The sequence below is a fragment of the Oryctolagus cuniculus genome, chromosome 4 (assembly GCF_964237555.1).
Source record: "Oryctolagus cuniculus chromosome 4, mOryCun1.1, whole genome shotgun sequence".
Classification (NCBI taxonomy): domain Eukaryota; kingdom Metazoa; phylum Chordata; class Mammalia; order Lagomorpha; family Leporidae; genus Oryctolagus; species Oryctolagus cuniculus.
In genome coordinates, this window is record NC_091435.1 from 84,949,968 (window position 1) to 84,972,104 (window position 22,137).

General features: G+C 48.7%; 1 protein-coding gene across 5 annotated transcripts in view; it reads left to right on the forward strand.

The window, feature by feature from the left end:
* Positions 1-10,960: 10,960 nt before the first annotated feature.
* Positions 10,961-22,137, forward strand: part of ATP13A3 (ATPase 13A3) — a 102,196-nt gene continuing 91,019 nt past the window's right edge. For 2 of the 5 annotated variants that reach the window (XM_008266683.4, XM_008266689.4), the window contains exons 1-2: positions 10,961-11,440; positions 12,105-12,148. The gene's annotated coding sequence lies outside the window, so the exon portion shown is untranslated. Of the gene's footprint in view, positions 11,516-12,104; positions 12,149-19,559; positions 19,668-22,137 lie in introns of those variants that run through there. The other 3 variants (XM_008266688.4, XM_008266684.4, XM_070072345.1) reach the window with 3 other exon arrangements.

The following is a 22,137-nucleotide window of genomic DNA, read 5'->3' on the forward strand; positions in this document are numbered from 1 at the left end:
AGTAAGTTAATCCCATTGTAAGTGGAAGAGCATCTATATTTAAACATAAAACTAAGGTCATGAGTTTATTTTAGGGTACCCTAAAGAAATCACATTAGCTTCAGTTATAAAAGGAACCTGCATCCTCCACTGCTTTCCTAGGCCATAGCAGAGAACTGGATCGGAAGTAGAGCAGCCAGGACTCGAACTGGCGCCCATATGAGACGCTGGCATTGCAGGTAGTGGCTTTACCAGCTAGGCCACAGCACCGGCCATTCACTTACATTGTCTTTACAGGTGAAACGCACTAGTGTATTTCTTAAGTGTAATGACTGGGCCAGCGCTGTGGCGTAGCAGGTAAAGTCGCCGCCTGCAGTGCTGGCATCCCATATGGGTGCCGGTTCGAGTCCTGGCTGCTCAACTTCCAATCCAGCTCTCTGCTATGGCCTGGGAAAGCAGTAGAAGATGGCCCAAGTCCTTGGGCCCCTGCACCCGTGTGGGAGACCAGAAGAAGCTCCTGGCTCCTGGCTTCGGATTGGCACAGTTCTGCCGTTGCAACTCTTTCAAATAAATAAATAAATCTTAAAAAAAAGAAGTGTAGTGACGACGGGCAATGTGGAAAGAGCCAGTCATGGCTGGTGCTCACCTCGCAGCCTTGCTGCTTTGCACTGTGTGGCCACTGCTGCCGTGGAATTCACAGAACTATCAGCTGTTCGGACTCTGCTTCCTGGAGTGCGTTAGGTCACAGGTAGGGCCATGGGGGAGGCGTGTTTTGGATTAACTCACTTTTGCAATGTTTATGAAAGAAATTTTTTGTTAAAGGGGCTTCCACGCGGGAGCTGGAAATCTGTATTGCTTTAAGTTACCAATTCTGGCGGGGTATCTTCATTTTGAGGAAAAAAAGAAAAAGTAAGAGTAAATGGGGGCTCTTGAAAATCCCATGGGGACTGGTGGTGTAGTATAGCAGGTTAAGCCTCTGCCTGTGGCACCTGCATCTCCCCACTGGGAGACACCAGGCCGCCCCACTTCCGATCCGGCTCCCTGCTAGTGCATCTGGGAAAGCAGCAGAGGATGGTCCAAGAAGACCTGGAAGAAGCATCTAGCTCCTGGCTTTGGTCTAGTACAGCTCCGGTCGTTGCGGCCATTTGGGGAATGAACCAATGGATGGAAGATTTCTCTCCCTAACTCTGCATTTCAAATAAATATAAATATTTTAAAAAAATTTTAAAAAGGAAATCACTATAAGGAAGCAGCTGTGTTCAGCAAACAGAAGCTAACAGCCTTCGGGAGATCCTAAGATAGCAGCTGGTGGTTTAGAGCACCCGGAAAACCTGCCCACCTGACGCAGGGGAGCACTCAGGCAGCGATTTGACGTAAGACTCTCCCCCTGGTGCCAGCAGCTCAAAGGGAACTCAGTGGGCCACCCGTCGCTGGGTCTGCTCTGCCTTTGCTCCAGGAGCCCGAATTGGCAGCTCTGAAAATAGGTCACAAGTGCCTGGCCAGCCCCCGCGAGGCTCACAGGAAGTAGCTGTAAAGGTCAGGGGAGGTGTTTAATGACTAGGAGTGACAGGCTTTGAGCAGCCTCTCTGCTTGGCATCTGAAACCAGCGCTTGGAGGAGCTGCCTTGGACAGTGACAGGTGTGGCGCTCCAAGCCTAACGCCCCATCCCATGCTCTGCTGCTGGGCACAAAGCCCCTCTCTGCGTCTGCGTTGGGGAATCATCTTGCAGGGCTCAAAGGGTGAGCAGAAGGAATTTCTAGAGCATGAACTTAGAAACTCCATGCAGTATTTCCAAGAAGAGAGTCAAGGTTGGGATGAACAACCTCTGAGTTAATCCCAGCTCTGAAATACTGGGATCCTATGAGGTCAGAGCCTATGAGGTCAGGTGCCTTTGAATCCAAATCTTGTGGATCACTGGTTAAAGTTTACCCCGTGTGCTTGTGAATGCTAGGTGGCTGACACAATTGCTTTGACACAATTGTTAGAGTGCAGTCAGTCTTGCCTGATTTTCACATCTCACCGGCCCAGCAACACAATGTCTGAAACAGCTTCACAGGGGGAACTATCAGGCTCCGACTAACAACCCGTGTCTCCCCTATAACCAGGCGGGATGCCCCAGAGCTGGGCCAGCACTGTCTAAAGGGCAGGAGAGGGCACATTTTGGGCTTTGATGCCCATATGGTCTTTGTCGCAGCTACTCAGCTCTGCTGTAGGAACACAGATGGGACCATGGATAGTATGTACATGAATGAGCTGGTCTGGGTTCTAGTAAAACTCTATTTAGAAAAACAGGCAGCCAGCTTTGGCTGGGCACCCTACTGGGTAAAAATATGGGTTCTGGAGTCAAGTTCAATTCCCTGCCAGTTATGTGACCTTGGAGAACTTAGTCATCTTCCCATGTTTTGGTGTCTTCATCCTAAATTAAAAATTGTGCCTATCCCCATGCCCCCCCATATTGTTATAAATGAGTTCTATTTGTAAAGTACTTAAACAATGCTCAGCTGATAGGAAGCGTTCGATAAGCCTTTGTTGGCTATTCAAACACCCTGTGAAGTGGGAAATATGATTGCCATTAAAATTGTTTCAAAGAAAGAAACACTTGGCCAATAAAAAGGCTAAGACCTGAACTCAAGTTTCCCCAACGCTGCTACAACTGCTTTTCTTACCATACTTTCTTATGTTGAATCATAACATCTCAACAAGGGGAAATCCCCTGTTACAGCCTGGAGTCCACCTTGGCCCCCTGGAACCATCATTTTGAAGCACATTATAAGTATAAAGTTAATTGAAAATAGATCTTAGTAAAAATAAGAATGGGAATAGGAGGGGGGGAAAGAGGGGTGGGAGTGTGGGTGGGAGGGCCAGTATGGTGGGAAGAATCACTATGATCCTAAAGTTGTACTTACGAAATGCATGGAGTTTGTATTCCTTAAATAAAAGGTTTTGGCGCGGGGGGACACAATTTATCTGCTCTCCCTGTGCATAGAGGAGTTACTATAAGCAGCAGTGTGTTGAAGCAGGTTTGCCTCTGCTCACTAGAACTGCTTGCTAAATTTTCAGGAATTCTGTGACCCAGTTATTAAACGGTTAGGTGTTTGAAACTGGCGGTGGTGGGAGTATTTACACCGTGAAACTGGCAGGTGCTACCAATGAAGGCTTTGATCATTTGGAGGGCCAGGTAAGCAACACAGCACTGGCCATCTGCCAGCACTGAGTGACCCTCCAGTGGGAGCCCTGTCTCTAAACAGCCGGCCGGTAAATAACATGCAGTGGCATGTGACTCACCATATCCAGGGGTGGCGGGGCCGCTAAAGAATGCCAGGCTCATGACTTCTGTCTCATGACAGAGGCCAAAAAAAAAAAAAAAAAAAAAAGATTGCATGTTTTGCTTAGCAACAGACACGAGTCAGTGGTGGCCCTAGCCTTTGATTTCTAGACATCTGATTCATAGCTCTGTTCCCTGTTCCTGTTCCAGTACACACACAGAAAAACATGCACACACATACACACACAGTTATGTTGTTCAAGCTAAATAGGGGCAGAATGGCTTCACAGGCACTAAAAAGAAAGAACATCCCAATCAAGGTAGCTTTAATGACATTTTTCTCAGAAAAGGCAATGAGTGCTATGGAGTTCTTTTCTTTTCTTTTCTTTTCTTTTCTTTTCTTTTCTTTTCTTTTCTTTTCTTTTCTTTTCTTTTCTTTTCTTTTCTTTTCTTTTTTCTTTTCTCTCTTCCTTTCCTTTCCTTTCCTTTCCTTTCCTTTCCTTTCCTTTCCTTTCCTTTCCTTTCCTTTCCTTTCCTTTCCTTTCTTTTCTCTCTCCTTCCTTCCTTCCTTCCTTCCTTCCTTCCTTCCTTCCTCCCTCCCTCCCTCCCTCCCTCCCTCCCTCCCTTCTTTCCTTCCTTAGATTTATTTATTTGAAGGACAGAGTTACAGAGACAGTGGAGAGACACATAGAAAAAAATCTTTCATCTGCTGCTTCACTCTCCAAATGGCCACCACAGCCGGGCTTGAGCCAGGCCAGAAGCCAGAAGCCTGGAACTCCAACTGGGTCTCCCACTTGGGTGGCAGGGGCCTAAGCACTTGGGCCAATTTCTGCTGCTTTCCTGGATGTATTAGCAGGGAGCTGGAGCAGAAGAGGAGCAGCCAGGACTGGAATTGGTGCCCATATGGGACGCCGGCACTGCAGGTGGCGGTGAATGGGCCATACCACAGCGTCAACCCTGTTTGCTTTCTTCTCTCTTGGTTGTGGTTCTCCTCCTTCTCTTCTTCTTTATTTAAATTTCTTTTGCAATTTTTAAAAGATTTATTTTATGTATGTGAGAGGCAGAGCTACAAACAGAGAGAGGGAGAGAGAGAGAGAGGTCCCCATCCTCTGGTTCATTCCCTAAATGGTCACAATGGCCAGGGCTGGGCGAGGCTGAAGCCAGGAGCCAGAAGTTTCTTCTGAATCTCCCACGTGGGTGCAGGGGACCATCATCCACTGCTTTCCCAGGCCATCTTCCGGGAGCTGGGCAGCTGGGACTTGAACCAGTGCCCATATGGGATGCCAGTGCCTCAGGGAGAGGCTTAACTTACTATGCCACAGCGCGCCCCCCCCCTTTTTTTTTTGCCATTTCTTAAGGTGACATCTTCCTGATCTAAACACTTGTCCTCCAACCTTTTGCAGAAGCAGCAGAGGGAAAACAAAAGAGGTCTGGATCAGTGAGAGGGACTCTTGGACAAACAGCTTCTTGTAAGGTTGTGAGCCTCGGTTTTCTTCTCCATGTAATGGTATCATAATTGTTCCATTGCTATTCTGACACAGTGACTGTGAAAATCAACGACAACCTGTTCCTTGGTCGGCATACCTATGACTGAGCACACTGCATGCCTAGTCCTCCATCAGGGACTGAGGATCCAGCGCTGGGCGAGTTAGAACCTTTGTCCAGAGGAAGTCAGAGCCTGGGTGCCTCACAGGCAAGCTGAAGAGTTCGGATGCTACGGGATGGATCAGTATGTCTTCATTTGGTCAAAATGTCAAGAGCTTGGCTCTGGAGCCAAGTTGCCTGGGCTTTAATCCCGGGTTAAATTACTTGACATACCTTTTCCTGTTCTGTAAAACAGGATTTTAAGCTTTCTTTAGTTTCATCTATAAAAAGAGATGATAGGATCTACTTCCTAGGAGTGTGATAAAGATTATATAAATGATGCATTAAAATATATGAATAGGGACTGCACTGTTGCATAGCAGGTAAAACCACCACCTGCAGTGCCAGCATCCCATATGGGCACTGGTTCGAGTCCCAGCTGCTCCACTTCCGGTCCAGCTCTCTGCTGTGGCCTGGGAAGGGAGTAGAAGATGGCTTAAGTGCTTGTGCCTCTGCACCCACGTAGGAGACATGGAAGGAGCTCCTGGATCCTGGCTCCTGGCTTCGGATTGGCACAGCTCCAGCATTGTGGCCATTTGGGGAGTGAGCCAGCGGTTGGAAGACATCTCTCTCTCTCTCTGCCTCTGCCTCTCTCTAACTCTGCCTTTCAAATAAATAAAATAAATCTTTTTTTTAAAGGAAAATACATGAATAACACATGGACTAGTGGAAGGCACAAAGACTAAACAGGTATGTATTCTAGGCTATAAAGTCAGTGATAAAGCCATGAAAGGGAGAGGGATTTTTAAAAAAAATTATTTATTTATGTATTTATTTGAAAGTCAGAGGAGAGAGGGAGAGAAGGAGAGAGGGAGAGACCTGCTGGTTCAGTCCCTAAATGGCCACAACAGCTAAAGCTCGGCAAGGCCGAAGCCAGCTGCCTGGAACTCCATCCAGGGCTCCCACATGGGTGGCAGGGACCCAGGCATCTTCCGCTACTTTCCCAGGCCATTACCAGGGACCTGGATTGGAAGTGGTGCTCTGAATTGGGTGCTGGCATTGCAGGCAGTGGCTTAATCTGCTGTGCCACAGTGCAGCCCTGGAAGAGAGATTCTTAAAGTGGCCTGGGATTCAGGGAAGTCACTTGAAGGAGATGAGCCTGGCGATGGTCAATTCAGTCATCGTTCATTCATTGACTCATTCATTCTGCAGACAATAAACATTTGCATGTCTGCCGTATTCTGTGCTTGATCTCGCGTTGGGTGGTGATAAACCAACTGATTCAGGACCAAGAGAAGGCTTGGGGATGGGGATGCTTCGTGTGCCCCTTCCCTGTAATGCTTAATGCCTTCCTGCATTACAAAACTAGACAAGTTCAATATCACATAAACTGTCATCCAAACACAACCTTGGGGCCAACCCCCACTTTCTCTTCTGAAATGATTGTCACTTGTAAACCCCTTCTAGTAAACTTATGGAGCCACAACTCGTCCTTATCCTCACAGAACTTACAGTGGGAGAGACAGGTGTTAAACAAATTTGTTCATAAAACTCATAGGTAATTAAATTTATGACAGTGGTTACTAAAAAATATGGAGGGCATGAGAACATACAGGGAAAGAGTGAGTGACCAGGGGATATTTAAGACAAGAATACTGCTTGTGAGCTAGCCAGGCAAGTAAAAAAAAGGAAGAGAAAGAATGGATTGTGCAAAGACCCTGGGGCAGGAAAGAGCTCTGTGTGTTTGAGGAACTGAAAGAGGGCCTAGGGTAGTTGGAATCAAGTGGGGGTAGGGAGAGGAAGATGAGGGTGGAGGAGAGCCAGAGAAAGGAGAGTGCTGGGTAGGCCACATCCTAAACTGGGTCCTGTAGGCCAAGGACATTCACATTTTATTCGAAGTGAAACAGGAAGCAATGCAAGCTTTCAGCAGGCACTGTGCCCGAGTCGCACACAGGAATACTCAGGCTGTTCTGTGGGAGGTGGTGGGAGCAAGGGGGAAAGTGGAGCAAGCAGCTGGGGACTAACACAGTGACCCCAGGGGAGAGGTAGGGGTGGCTTGGATTCTTTGAGTGGCAGTGAAGACGGAGCGATGTGGCAGGATTTGAGATGGATTTGGGATTGGACTGGAGAGGTGATGAAGGAGGTGATGAGGGAGGTGCCAACAAAGCCTCCCAGGCTGCAGGCTGGAGCAGGTGGGTGGAGGAGAGTGTCTTTACTAAGGTCAGGAAGCCTGGGAGAGGAGCTAGTTTGGGGAAGAAGGGCAAGAGTTGTTTTGGCTGAGTGAGTTTACGAGTGTCGGGGAAGCACCACGTGAGCGTGGTGGGGAAGGGCGGCCCTGGAGCTCTGGAGAAGGGCTGGACTTCGAGTGCACAGCTGACAGCTGGGAGTGAACACGCGGGTGATAGCTGCAGCCATGACGGAGATCCCTTGTGCGTCAGAGCGCTGGTCCTGTTTCTGGGGCCCAGCCACCTTTGAGAGTCTGAGAAAAACTCCACTTCTCTCTTTAATAGTATTTCCATTCAAGTTTAAGGACTCTATAGACCCTCTGGAGCCCAGCCACAACTCCTGTAAGGTTGGTAGGTGCCAAATCAAAACAAAACTTCAGGGCCAGCACTGTGGTGCAGCAGGCATCCCTTAAGGGTGCTGATTCGAGTCCCAGCTGCTCCTCTTCTGATCCAGCTCTCTGCTATGGCCTGGGAAAGCAGTGGAAGATGGCCCAAATCCTTAGGCCCCTGCACTCATGTGAGAGGCTTAGAAGAAGTTGCTGGCTCCTGACTTCGGACTGGCCCAGCTCTGGTCGTTGCGGCTATTTGGGGAGTGAACCAGCAAATGGAAGACCTCTCTCTCTGTCTCTCCCTTTCTCTGAAACTCTGCCTCTCAAATAAATAAATAAATATTTGAAAAACAAAACCTCAAGTAGCAAGAGAAATAGATCCTGGATTGAGCTGTGGGGACCAGCACACACAGGAAGCTCCCACAAGAGGTGGAGAGAAATTCCAAGAGAGGACCTATCACCAAAGCTAAGAGAAACCCATTTCAAAAACGGGAGATACTTGTTCTGTATCTTATGCAGACACGTCCGGCAGTGACACTGGAATCGGCGACAGGAATGAGCTGTAGAGGCCCAGCACGGGGCTTGCGGCGGATCAGACACTGGGTGTAGTTGTGGGGTGGTGAGAAGGAGAGGGTGCTCCCTCTTGATGCTGCATCTTCTCAGGGAAGCAGGAGGTAAGGTGACAGGGGGGAGGGCAGGGAACGAACGGGGATTTGAGGGTAGAGGAGATGCAAGAAGACTGGCCAAAGCGAAAGCGGAGCTTGCTGGGAGCATTGTCAACTCCTGCGTTTGTGATCATGGGTTGCATCTGCAAGCGTGCGGAGGGGCAGAGGAGGGAAGGTGGGGAAGGGACCAGTGTGCACAGGATCCAGCAGGGTTCCTCATGGCCTGAGACTCTGCAAGCCTTCCAGGACTTCTCAAGACTTGCTCTCCCTCCCCCCACTTCTCTTCTTTCCTGGCTCCTCTCTCAGCATCCCCTTCCCAGTCATTGTCTACATTACCATCTCTCCATACCCCAAACATCTGTAGCAGAGGACTCATGGAAATACTCAGCTGTTCTCTTTCTTTTGAGTTTCCTCACCCAGCTGTGTGCTGCCATACTCTGGGGATTTTTTTTTTAAGATTTTTTTTTTTTTAATTATTTGAAAGTCAGTTACACAGAGAAAGAAGGAGAGGCGGAGAGAGAGAGAGAGAGAGAGAGAGAGAGAGAGAGATCTTCCTTCTGCTGGTTCACTCCCCAAATGGCCACAACAGCCAGAGCTGCGCCAATCTGAAGCCTAGAGCCAGGAGTTTCTTCCGGGTCTCCCACGAAGGTACAGGTAAGGACTTGGGCCATCTTCTACTGCTTTCCCAAGCCACAGCAGAGAGCTGGATTGGAAGTGGAGCAGCTGGGTCTCGAACCGGCGTCCAGATGGGATGCCGGCACTGCAGGTGGCAGCTTTACCCGCTACCCCACAGTGCTGGCCCCTGGGGGTTTGGTCTGAAGTCTGGGTTCTTTGTGACCTTTTTAAAAGCCGGAGTGCACTGACAGGGTCATGAAGCGTCCTTTGGAGGTACACCCTGCATCCAGAAGCCCAGGGGGACTGCTAGGAGTTTAAGCAGGTGTGCTTTGCTAGTTCCCCCTGGAGGCCTAGTGGAGATGAGTTAAGATCATTGAAGGCTGCTGTAGCAGTTCAGGCTAGAAAGGCAGGATGCTGGTGGGAACAAAGGTAGGGATTTGGGGGCGTATTAAGGAGGCAGAATAGACAGAATTTGGTGATTGGGTAAGGCAGAGGGCTGAATCAAGAATGACTCACTGATTCCTAACTGTGTAACTCTGATGACTGTAGACATGGTGGTGCCAACAGCTGTGGGAGGGGCAGCTGGGAGGGCAGCAGAGTTCTGTTTTAGGCATGGTGAGTCCGGGGTGTCCCTGCGGTATACAGACAGCTGCCAGGCAGGCAGTTGGATGTTCGGTTCTAAATTTTGTGGAACAGCTCTGGGCTGGACATTGCTGATTTGAGAAATGAAACCATAAAGGTGGGGGAGTGAGAAAAGCTGTGGTCTTAGCTTGGGATCCTGCATTTAGAGTGTGGATTCACAATGGGTGCCACCTGAGGAGGCAGAGCTGCATAGGCACGGAGATGTGGTAATTAGGAGAGTGCACTCTTCTGGAAACCAAGGTAGCAGAGAGCTATCCAAGACACCAAGCGTAGCAGAGATCCGGGGAGATAAGGCCCAGGAATGCCAGGTTGGGGGAATGAAGGTCACGGGTGATCCTTGCTGGAGCTGGGTGAAGAAGGCTGAATGGAAGTGGGGGTGGTGGCTGCTGGGGGAGTCAGTCTGCCAGGTGCTGGGAAGTGAGGCAGCGGAGGGAGCCAGGGCTACCTCTGTGGCACAGGTCTGCCTTAGAGGGAGCAGAGCAGTTGGGCCTGGTTGGGGAGGGCACGTCGAGGGGAGAGGTGCCTCGGTAGCTACGTATTTACCAGTAGGAGAGAAACTTGAGCCTGTTTAAAGGCTGCGGGGTGGGGTGGGGAAACAGCCAGGAGTCAAATGAACCACAGAGGGTGGGGGTGGGGAGGAGGTTCGCAGAGGCCAACCACACGTTGATCCCTGTGGCGTTTGCCCAACACTTCCACGCCCCGTATCGCATTTACTCATTTCCACACTTCGGGGGCAGGTTGGGGAGAAGCAGGTGTGGGTCTGCTGCTCCGTCCAAGCCACGTGGCCTGAGGAACCGGCACGAAGCTGTCCAGCCCCTGCGTCTCCCGCTGGGGCCTCATCAGAACCCACTGTGCCCGGGCTTGGGTTAGCAGCCCCCAGGAGTGTCCCCAAGTGCGGCAGACCGGGGCTGATACGGGCTACGCCCTCCTAACGCGCCCGTGGGCAGCAAGGTGGGAAAACAATAAGAGATGGCTGTGCTCCGGGGGCGGGACAGCCGACAGCAGGTGGCCCAGCTCGCTCGCCGTTCCCCGCGCGTCGCCCGGGGCACGCCGCCGAAACCAAACCCGCGATTTGGATATCCGGCGGGGCCTGACCGAGATAAGCCTTCCGCGTTGGGCGGCATCCGAAGTGCTTGCACGGCTGCTGGGAGGCGGCGGGTGGTCGCGCGGGGCCGTCTCTGCCCGGTGCCCTGCCCGGGCCGCGCACAACAGCTGTCAGATGCGAATTACAGGCTCGGTTTTTGTTTTTATATTTTTTGGGGGGGGAGGGTAAAGGAATGAAAGAGCTCCATATTGGTATCTGGGATTTGGTTTCCCCCACCATTCTAGCACATGCTTCCTTCGTGACCCTGACCCTAGGCGCACCTAGGTTAGTCATTGAGCCTCAGTTTCCCTTTTCGTAAAACGGGAATTTGGATTATGATCTTGTCTTCACACAGAGAGGCAAATTGCATCTCCTCCCATTAGCAAATCCCTGTCCGACATTCATCTGCCTCAGAGCGCTGTCCCCCGCGGGTCCTTTCCGTCCCGGCCAACGGGGGTCTGAAGGCGGGAAGGTGGGCGGGGCCTACCCATCGCCCCGCCCCTCCCCTGACGTCCCCTCCGCGCCCCTCCGGCCTCGGCGCTGGGATGAGGCAATCACGTGACCTCACATCCGGCGCGGGAGTCCCGAGCTCTCCTCGCGCGCGCTCCCCTGCCTGCCCGCCGGCTCTCCCCGCAGCGTGCTCCGGACGCTGCCGCCTAGGGGAGGGGGGTTCGCTCCGTCGCTGGCGGCGGGAGGCCGTTTCGAGTACAGACCGCCCCCCTCCCCAGCGCCTCCGCTCGCCGTCCTCCCTTGTTCTGCTCTGCCCGGCTGCACGCCGCCGCCGCGGGCGCCGAGGAGAGCGCGGACGCCCCTGCGCCCGGCCCGGGCCCCGCCGCGGCGCCTCCCTCCGCTCACCCCGAGCCGCAGCGCGCGGCGGCGGCGGCGCCTCGAGCTCGAGCGACCCGAGGCCGCCAGCGCCTGCCGAGGGCGATGGGGCTGGGCTGAGGCGAGGCGGCGGCTGCGGCGGCGGCGACAGCGGCGGCCCGGCCCCCCGCGGCCCCTTGGTTGCTCCGCCGGGAGGCCGCCGAGGAGACGGCGCGGCGGCGCGGCGGGTGAGTGGCTCCGGCGAGCGGGCCGTGGGGCGGGTGGGTGGCGGTGATGAGGAGGTTGAAGGAGGCGAAGACCAGGTGAGTTTTCGGTCAGCGGCCTTGGGCCGGAAGGGGGCATCACTTCCCGGCGTGGGGGCGCGCTGGGACCGCAGAGGGTCTGGGGCAGGTGCCGGGGCGAGTAGGAGCCCCACGCCAAGGGCGTGAAGGCCTGGCGCGGAGGCGCTGCGGGCGGGGGCGGGAGGGTGGTCGGCGCCCCTGGAGCGAGTCCCGGGGGCCCGGGGGTCGCAGGTGGGCTGGCCAGCGCCAGGTGGGTTTGCGCGGGTGCTGGAGGAAGGAATCCCAGCTGGTGTTCAGCCGCGGAGTTGACAGCCACGTGCCAGACTCCGCATTTTACAGATGAACTAAGTGAGGCCGGGAGAGAGAAGTCACTTCGGGACTTGCCCTGGGGGGGCCTCTGGCGCGGTCTCTGGCAGCACGAGGAGAACCCGGGGCCTCTCCTCTGGTCCTCTCGTGCTGCTCTCGATGGCCTGTCTCTCCATTCCCTTTGCAAAGTCAGATTGGGGTGGAAGTGTGACCCGTGGGGTGGGGGGAAGGCAGTAACTCAGCTCGGGGCTTCCCGATTTGGAAAGCTTTTGTGACAGGTGCCTATTGCTTCCTCTTCCCGTAGATCTGACAGAAACATCCTAGAATCTTGGTGTCTGGACACACGAGGTATGAATCACTCACATAATTAACTGCTTTTAATCGTCAGTGTCTTAAAGCTATATTTAGTGGTTATATTAGTGCAAAATGAATGGGTATGGAGTCGTAAACCCAGTAACAGAAACCAGGGTTCTTCTGCACATGATTCTGAACTGAGTGGGTATGTAATGGCTATTTTAGATCTGTGAGGCAGGAAGTTAGCATTTTACAAAATCTCAGAGATGCAGGGACTCAGTGGATCATTGCAAAGTGAACACAGCCTCTAGACTTGGTTACCACAATGAAGGCGTTCTGATTTCTTTTTGAAGGAGGAGTGCCTGGTTAAAAGTATTCCACCTTTAGTTCAAACGCCTCTTTCCCAAGGCATATGCATCAGTTTTGTTTTACTGGAATATTTGTGGCAGTTTTCTCTAGAGGGTTATTTGGCTGAATAGGTTACTAGTTGTCAGGATATGGGTGGGCGTCTCATCGTGGTCTAGCAGCCCCTTTGTAAGGCAGGGCAGTTCCTGGAAGTCGTTGAAACTAGTGAAACTGCTAATGACTATTGCCCAAGGTAACTTGCTGCTGGCTGTGTTCTTGCGCAGTCCACCCTGCGATCAGGCTGAGAGTATAATAGTCCCGTGAGATTTTTGAATATTGTTAGTACAGCAGTGACTGTGTTTGGTCGGATTAATTGGGTAGGAAAAGTGACCCTTTGGTTGTTTAATCTGTAAGTAGTACAGGTAATAATGAAATAAAAAATATTAAGTAGTGGTTTCTTTTGAATGCCAAGCAGACAAGCTTCAAGTTGATGTAGTGTTCAGATTGTGTTACAGGAGGGCTGGTTTCTTTGTTAAAGTCACCCAGAGCTTTATATTGGGGAGCTTCTGGTAATTACAACTTTAATTTACAACTAGTTGGAGATAAATATGATAAATTCCTACATAGGTAGCAAACTGGTTTCTTAGTAATCAGAAGAAAACTCTGAATGTCTGAATAGTATCTTATGGTAAGTTTTCTACTTTCAGTTATCACAGGTAAATATTTGTTGATTTAATCATCTCTTGGTTGTTATTTGGGCAACATCAGTTTCCTCTGTGTGTCTTATTTCTTTGAAAATAATTAACTGGGTCTATTGTTTGTTTTATTTTTATTCATGTATTTGAAAGGCAGAGATGCCAGAGAGAGATGTCGCATCCACTGATTCACTCCCCAAATGCCCGCAACAGTCAGGTTTGGGTCAGGGTAAAGCTGGGAGTTGAGAATCCCATCAGGATCATCCATATGGATGGCAAAAACCTGGGCAACCTGCTGCCTTCTGGGGTACTCATTCCAGCCAAAAACTGAAATTGGTATACAGCTGGGACTTGAGTATGGGTTGTGGGTGTCCCAAGCAGTGTCTTAACTGCTGTGCCATAAGGCTGCCGTTTATGTCATATTTCAGGTATGGATTCTTGTGCGGAAGAGTATGTATTGACAGTGACAGCATGTAGTTGTGGCAAGAGCATGGGACTTGGGCATCACACTTGAGTTTGACTTCTAATTTTCTTAGCTGTTTTGATTTGACCCATGCTGACAATTAATACATTTTTTTTTTAAGATTTATTTATTTGAAAGAGTTACACAGAGGGAGGAGAAGCAGAGAGAGAGAGGTCTTCCATCCAATGGTTCACTCCCCAAATGGCCTCAAACAGCCAGAGCTGGGCCTATCCGAAGCCAGGAGCCAGGAACTTCTTCCCCATCTCCCATGTGGGTGCGGGGGTCCAAGGACTTGGGCCATCTTCTACTGCTTTCCCAGGCCATAGCAGAGAGCTGGACAGAAAGTGGAGCAGCTGGGTCTCGAACTGGCACCCAGGTGCCTGTATGGGATGCTGGCGCTTCAGGCCAGGGCATTAACCCACTGCGCCACAGTGCTGGTCCCAACAATTAATACAGTTTTGAGTGAGCTTACTGTACATACAGTATATATGGTTCTATACTGTATATAATTAAACACTTGACATGAATTATCCCACTTGACCCCCATTTTCCAGATGAGGAAACAGGTTCAGAGATGTTAAGTTGCCTGGTCATGTACAGGTAGCCTCATGAACCTAAAACTAGAAACTCCAAGACAGGAACCTAGAAACCTCAGACAGGAACTTGGAGCTAGGTAGGATTCGTGCTGTCTTCAGAGTCTGCAATCCATTGATCGGCTTTGAGAATTTCCTGAGAACGTAGTTAAGCAACGGTGCACTCTTTTGACATAATAAATAGTTCCTTTCTCCTTTCCAATTCATATGCTAAATCAAGATGTACTTGTATAGTTTGGTGGTTTTTCTGACCACTGTGAATATGATGTTTTAATATGCTTTATTAAGATAAATAGTTGGGGCCATTGCTGTGGTGGAGCAGGTAAAGCTGCAGCCTGCAGTGCCAGCATCCTGTATGGGTGCCCATTCAAGTCCTGGCTGCTTCCCTTCCGATCCAGCTCTGCCGTGGCCTGGGAAAGCAGTGGAAGATGGCCCAGGTCCTTGGGCCCCTGCTCCTGCATGGGAGACCGGGAAGAAGCTTCTGGCCCCGGATCACCACAGCTCTGGCTGTTGCAGCCAATTGGGGGAGTGAACCAGCGGATGGAAGACCTCTTCTTCTGCCTTTCCTTCTCTCTGTAACTCTGACTTTAAATAAATAAATAAATAAATAAATCTTTACCAAAAAAAAAAAAAAAAGATAGTGATCTTAGAGGAGATGTGACCTAGAACATATTACTGTAGGTATACTGTTAGAAAAAGAGTTGCAGATTGGTGCCTCCTCACACGGGGCACCAAGATGTTAGGAAAAGAGGCGCAGAATAGAGAGGAGGCAGTGTACAATTTACAGCCAGACCCAATTCAGAGAAAATAAATCCATAGAGGTGGGTGACCAACTGCCCATGTGCACACTGATGGAACACATGGCAGAGGGCCCGGGGTCCGGGCCTTTTTATATTTTAGGAGAGCTGGGGCTGGGGTAGAGGGTAGCAGGCAGAGGGGAATTCCTGGAACTGGTCTTTCAGGTGACTGGGGGGTGTGGGGTATGAGGACAATAGGGTGCTAGACCTAATTGAGATTCAAGGGCAAGGAACACATTCCAAAGTTTATCTCCTTTGGGCAATGAGGGAGAATGGCTGAGGCTTATGTCCTTGTTCCATCATGTACCACCTACTCAGTGGTCAGATTCAGAAGCGATAGCTGGTAATCTGGAAGTTCATTTTCTTTTTTAAAGGTTTATTTATTTGAAAGGGAGAGTTGCAGAGAGAGGGAGAAACCATTCATTGGTTCACTCCACAAATGGCTGCAACATGTGGGGTTGGGCCAGACCAAAACCAGGAACTTCGTCACGGTCAGGGGTGGCATGCGCCCAAGCACGTGGGGCATCTACTGCTGCTTTCCTAGATGCATTAACTGGGAGCTGGATCAGCAGTGGAGCAGCGGGGACTTGAACCGGCACTCATGGGATTCACAGGCAGCTTAACTTGCCTTGCTACAGTGCCAACCCTGAAACTTTTTTTTTTTTTTTTTAAGATTTATTTATTCGAAAGAGTTATAGAGAGTGAGAGGTCTTCCATCCACTGGTTCACCCCCAGATGGCCACAACAGCTGGAGCTGAGCCGATCCGAAGTCAGGAGCTTCTTCCCGGTCTCCCACTCAGTTGCAGGGGACCAAGGACTTGGGCCGTCTTCTGCTGCCTTCCCTGGCTATAGCAGAGGGCTGGATCTGAAGAGAAGCACTGGGACTAGAAGCAGTGCCCATATGGAATGCTGGCGCTTCAGGCCCGGCCTTTAACCCGTTGCGCCACAGTGCCGGCCCTGGAACTTTGTTTTTATTCTGTATTTTTTCTATGTAGGCTGGGTGATGGTGAATGACTTTGTGAATGACAACACAGTGACTGTAATTTCTAGTATCTTAGAAGACAGAAGTAGAATTTCAAAATGATCTGATAACTTTTTTTTTTTTTTTTAGTTTATTTATTTATTTGAAAGGTAGAGTCACAGAAGGAGAGAGAGCATGCGAGCAAGTGTGAGCGAGCGCACACTTTTATCTATTGGTTCACTCCCCAGATGGCTGCAACAGCTGGGGCTGGGCCAGGCTGGAGCCAGGATCCAGGAGCTTTATCCAGGTCTCCCGCATGGGTGCAGGGGCCCAATCAACTTGAGCCAGTTTACACTGCTTTCCCAGACATGTTTGCAGGGAGGTGGATCGAAAGTGGAGCAGCTTAGACTCCATCTGTAGCCCGTATGGGATTCTGGCATTGCGATGCTAGCAGCTTTAGCCCGTTGCACCATGACACCAGCCTGATAACGTGTTTTTATAAAAGTGAGTTATGTTTGCTGGTATACCTGCTGACCTAAACTAACTATACAAGTGCTAAATGAGAGACCTTATATGTGAATGGACTATAAATTGAATAGAAGCTTCTCTCATCATAACACTCTTAAAACAATTCATAGAGGTATGCTAAAAGAAGATAATCTCGTTAAGGTGACATATCGATGCAAAGGAATGTATTCTGTATATAGGAGTACCTCTTTATTTGAGGTTTTACTTTCCATAATACCCATTGCTCACTATAAGCTGTGGTCCAAAAATATTAAATGGAAAATTCCAGAAGAAAGCTTTAAATTACAAGTTGAGTAGAAATCCTCACTCGTTGCTCTGTCCCTCTCAGAGCATGTGAATCATGAATCATCCCTTTGTTTAGTATACCCAGACTGTATATGCTACCCTCCCGTTAGTCATTTGGTAGCCCTTTTGGTTAGCAGGTTAGCAATGATATAACTCAGTGCTTGTGTTCAGGTAACTCTTATTTTACTAAATAATGGCCTCAAAGTGCAAGAGTGATGATGCTGGCCATTGAGCTATGCCAAAGTGAAAATGTGAGGTGTTTCTTTTAAGTCTGCCAAGGGCCAATAAATAAGATGCTTATCCTGTCATTCGAAGGCCATATACACTTACCAACTTAAAAACCTGCTGCTGCAATTGCCTTTGAAGGCAGACCAGATGATTTCCTGGACATTCCATGCACCTGTTTTAAGTGAAAATACAGTAATATACTTTGAGATAGTGAGAGAGACCACATCCAGATAACTTTTATTAATGTATGTTGTTATACTTATCCTATTTTTATAGAAAGTTATTGTGTATAACTAATATGTTAAAGTTTTTCATTATATATGCAGCTATAGGAAAAAAAATTTATCTATTGTTTGTTTTTTTTTTTTAAAGAGTTATTTTTTTGTTTGAACAGCAGTTACAGAGAGAGAGAGAAAGGTGTCTTCCATCTGCTCACTCAATCCCCAGATGGCCACAACCGCCAGACCTGTGCCAATCAGGAGCCAGGAGCTGCTTCTGGGTCTCCCATGTGGGTGCAGGGGCCCAAGGATTTGGGCCTTCTTCTACTGTTTCCCCAGGACATAACAAAGAGCTGGATCTGAAGTAGAGCAGCTGGTACTGGAATTGGCACCCAAATGGGATGCTGGCACTGCAGGCGCCGGCTTTATCCGCTGCACTACAGCACCAGCCCCATGGTATGGTTTTTGACTTTCAATCATCCTTGAAGGTCCTGGAACATAACCGGCTTTGGATGAGGGGGACTCCTGTATGCCTTATGTCATCTGATTAAATTTGGATGATGAGATTTAACCTTGGGTTTTAGAGCTTTGTGTGAAATGAAGCTAACCAGTTTATGGAGAGAGTAAATCTGTAGTCATAAAAACTATTCTGATCAGGGCCGGCGCCATGGCTCAGTTTGTTAATCCTCTGCCTGCCATGCTGGCATCCCATGTGGGCGCCAGTTCTAGTCCCGGTTGCTCCTCTCCCAGTCCAGCTCTCTGCTGTGGCCCGGGAGGGCAGTGGAGGATGGCCCAAGTTCTTGGGCCCCTGCACCCACATGGGAGACCAGAATGAAGCTCCTGGCTTCGGATCAGCGTAGTTCTGGCCGTAGCAGCCATTTGGGAGGTGAACCAATGGAAGGAAGACCTTTCTCTCTGTCTGTCTCTCTCTAACTCTGTCAAATAAAAAAAAAAAAAAAAAAACTATTCTGATAGGTTTACCTACCCTAATTCAGTTAGCATGGAAGGAGCAAGAAATAATTGTTAAATTCTCACATGAGTTTTGTTGCTCTTCATTTTTTGAGACTAGAGATTCAGAATTGGGCACATACTCTTAAGATTTAGGTTAGGGGCTTGCTTTGTGGCGCATTGGGTTAAACATCCTCCTGCAATGCTGGCATCCCATATGGGTGCACTGCTTCAAGTCCCAGCTGCTCCACTTCTGATCCAGCTCCCTGCCAATGTGCCTGGGAAAGCAGCAGAGAATGGCTCAAGTGTTTGGACCCCTGTACCCACATGGGAGACCCAGATGAAGCTCCTGGCTTTTGCCTGGCCCAGTCCTGGTCATTGTGGTCATCTGGAGAAGTGAACCACCAGAAGAAAAAATTCTCTCTCTTTTTCCCTTTGTAACTCAGCCTTTCAAATAAATAAAAGATTTACGTTAAAAATAAGTTCTAAGTTTCTAATAAACAGTTATAAAAGTAATGAATTAAAATAAAAACATTTGTATTTGTAAGGTTAAGAAAAGAACTAAGGTGAAATGGAATGAATAATTGCAGTTGGAAAAAAATGATCACTGTTAGAATAGTTTCAGATGATTTTATGGTAATCAGTGAGAAGGGAACGAAGGCTGAGGAAAGTTGGTGGGGATTGCTGAAGAATTTCCATAGAACAGTTCCCAGAGAGCTTCCCCGGCACCAGATCTGTTAACATCTCAGACCTATAGGCTCATAGGGAGGCCTTTCCTGGAATCTAGAGTTGGCAGTGCCTTAACTCAAATAGCAAACTATAAGATTGCCAAATTAATCTGTTAACCGAAGTAGAATTTTGTCTCTTTTGTCCATACTTTAATTCCTTTGAATTTTGCTTTTTAGTGATCAGCTGATGCTCAGAGGCTTGTTAGGTAAGAAATTCAGTCTCCAGAAAAGTGAATTAACTGTTCAAAGAATTTCCTGATTATTCAGTGTAGGATTTGCTGATGTCTGTAGAAAATACTTTCTTACACAGTAACTGTTGTTGAATGGGTATGGTAAGGCAGTTCTTTATCAATGAAAGCAAGTAAATTGACAATTTAGTTTTTCTTATTTTCTTCACTATTTAGTTTTCTTTTCTGAAATTGGAAAATAATAATGCCAAGAGGTCATATTAGACTAGTCTGTTTTTTTTATTCTTTTATTTTCTTTATTTGTGAAGGACAGAGTGGTCCCATCTGCAGGCTCACTCCCCAAATGCCTGCAACTAGAGTTGAGGACTCAGTCCGGGTCTCCTGTGTGGGTGACAGAGACCTAAGCTGGCACCTACTGTTTCCTAGGTGCACATTATTAGCAGGAAGTCCAATTCATGAGCAGAGCCAAGACTTGAGCCCAGGCACTCCAGGATGTGATGCAGGTGTCTCAAACAGCTTGTTAACCCCTTTTCCGGATTCTCCCCACCACCTCTGCCACCCCCTTTCTTGTTGGAGAGGAAACCGATGTTTGGAGGGTAAGTGACAGCGTTAGTAAAGCATCTGGGTTGGGACCTGTTAGCTTTTTCTTAGTTGAGTAGTGTTTCATCCTAGCCTTTATTTTGTGTTCTGTGGTGATGGCACATCTGAAGCCTCAAAGTTTTTTCCTTCTGAGAACCAACTTGTAAGGGTGCCTTTGATTGCTTGATAGGTTTCATAAAACAAATTTTCACAGAATTGTTCCCACATACACGTTGAGGGTGGCCCCTCCCTCCCTTCCTTCCTTCCTTCCCCTCTCTCTGTTTCTCTTTCTTTTTCTCTCTCTTTTTGATTTTTTAAAAAAGATTTATTTATTTGAAAGAGTTACAGAGAGAGGGGGAGAGATAAAGAGCAAGAGAGCGAATGGTAGATCGAGATCTTCCATCCTCAGGTTCACTCCGGGATGGCTGCTGGTGGCAATGATGAGGGCTGTGCCAGGGTGAAGCTGGGAGCCAAGAACTTCTTCCACGTCTCCCATATGGGTGCAGGAGTCCAAGTACTTGGGCCATATTCTGCTGCTTTCCCAGGCCCATTATCAGGGAGCTGGGTTGGAAGTGGAACAGCCAGGACTTGAATTTGTACTCATATGGGATTCCTGCATTGCAGATTGAGGCCTAACCCACTATGTGATGACACTGGCCCCTTTGTTTTTTTAAGAATTAATGTTTTCGAAATAAAAAACAAACAAAAAAAAGAAATTATGGTGGCTGAAGATTGAGCAGTCTTATTCCCTGGGGTTGGGCAGAGTGTATTAGAGTAAAATGTATGCTTCCCAACCAAAGACAAGTGATTTTGAATTACAGCTATATCACTTCCTAGCTCTGTAGTTTGGGTTTGAAACACTTATTTGAAAGCCTAGCATAACCTAGCAAAGTCTTGGTTAAAATATTTTATGGCTTTTTTTTTATATAAAAATGTACTTCTTTTGTTACCAACACTGTCTTAGAGTTTTAGTTGAATAGTGTTGAGATAATTCATGGTTGTTTGCTATTAAATTTTTGGTGAGGGTAGAATAAGCTGCTTAGTTTAGTCAGATTCAAGAGCGTCTTAATCATTTTTTCCCCTGCAGCCCTTGTCATCTCTCGTGTAGACCATGGTGAATGACCCTTCCTCGTGTTTCCTTGAAAGTTGTAGCAGGTACCAATTACTGTATTTCAAGAGTTGTGATTTTTCTGGGCAGTCAGGAAAGAGGCATTTAGGGCCTCTTGGTTATGCTGGCCTATCTGGCAGTACTGTTTTAGTTCCTGTATGTGCCAAACACAGGGTCAGATGATGGGTGCATGTTGACGAACAACCTGAAAAGTGAACACAGTGCTATGTTCCAGAAGGCACCATTTGGGTGATGTTCTTTGAGAATGGGGCCCTTTGGCTTTGGGTCTTATTCAGCTGAAAAAAGTTCAGAATCTCTGACACCTACAAGATAATCCATGTTCTTTTTCCTGTCTAATGAGGCCTTTCGTTAGAATTGATCCTGTTTCATTGTTTCTTAGCTGCGTTTCTAGCCATTCTTCAGAGGCTGCTCTGCGCTTCAGCCAGTTTAAGTTCACTTGGGGTTCCTGGCATTTTCTAGGATTTCCCCCCCAGTACTTCTGCATAAGCTAAACCTTGAATTACATTCTTAAATTTTTTTCCCTAACATTTCCCTTCTTACTGCTTATTGGCTTTACATCAGATCTTAGATCAAGGGATGGGTTTTCTCTGAAGTTTTTTCTGATTTTAGACCCTCTCCTCTTTTTTTAAAAAAAATTTCTGCCCTCAAGGAGCCAAGGCTATTGGTTTGACAGGTAAGTAAACATACACCAACCAAAATGGTGAGCACTTGGGAGCAGGGAGAAGAATAAGTAAGGCTAATCCTCCGGGTTCTAGTCTCAGTCGGGGCGCTGAATTCTGTCCCGGTTGCTCCTCTTCCAGTCCAGCTCTCTGCTGTGACCCGGGAGTGCAGTGGAGGATGGCCCAAGTCTTTGGGCCCTGCACCCACATGGGAGACCAGGAGAAGCACCTGGCTCCTGGCTTCGGATCAGCGCGGTGCGCCGGCTGCAGTGGCCATTGGGGGATGAACCAATGGAAAAAAGGAAGACCTTTCTCTCTGTCTCTCTCTCTCACTGTCCACTCTGCCTGTCAAAAAAAAAATCTAAAAAAAAATAAAGATTTATTTATTTTTTACTTGAGAGTCAGAGTTACACATAGAGAGAGAGAGAGAGATCTTCCATCCGATGGTTCACTCCCCAATTGGCCACAACGGCCAGAACTGTGCCGATCCGAGCCAGGAGCCAGGAGCTTCTTCTGGGTCTCCCATGCGGGTGCAGGGGCCCAAGGACTTGGGCCGTGCTTCACTGCTTTCCCAGGCCATAGCAGAGAGCTGGATTGGAAGTGGAGCAGCCGGAACTAGAACCGGCGCACATATGGGATGCCAGCCCTTCAGGCCAGGGTGTTAGCTCGTTGTGCCACAGCGCTGGCCCTGAGGGTAGA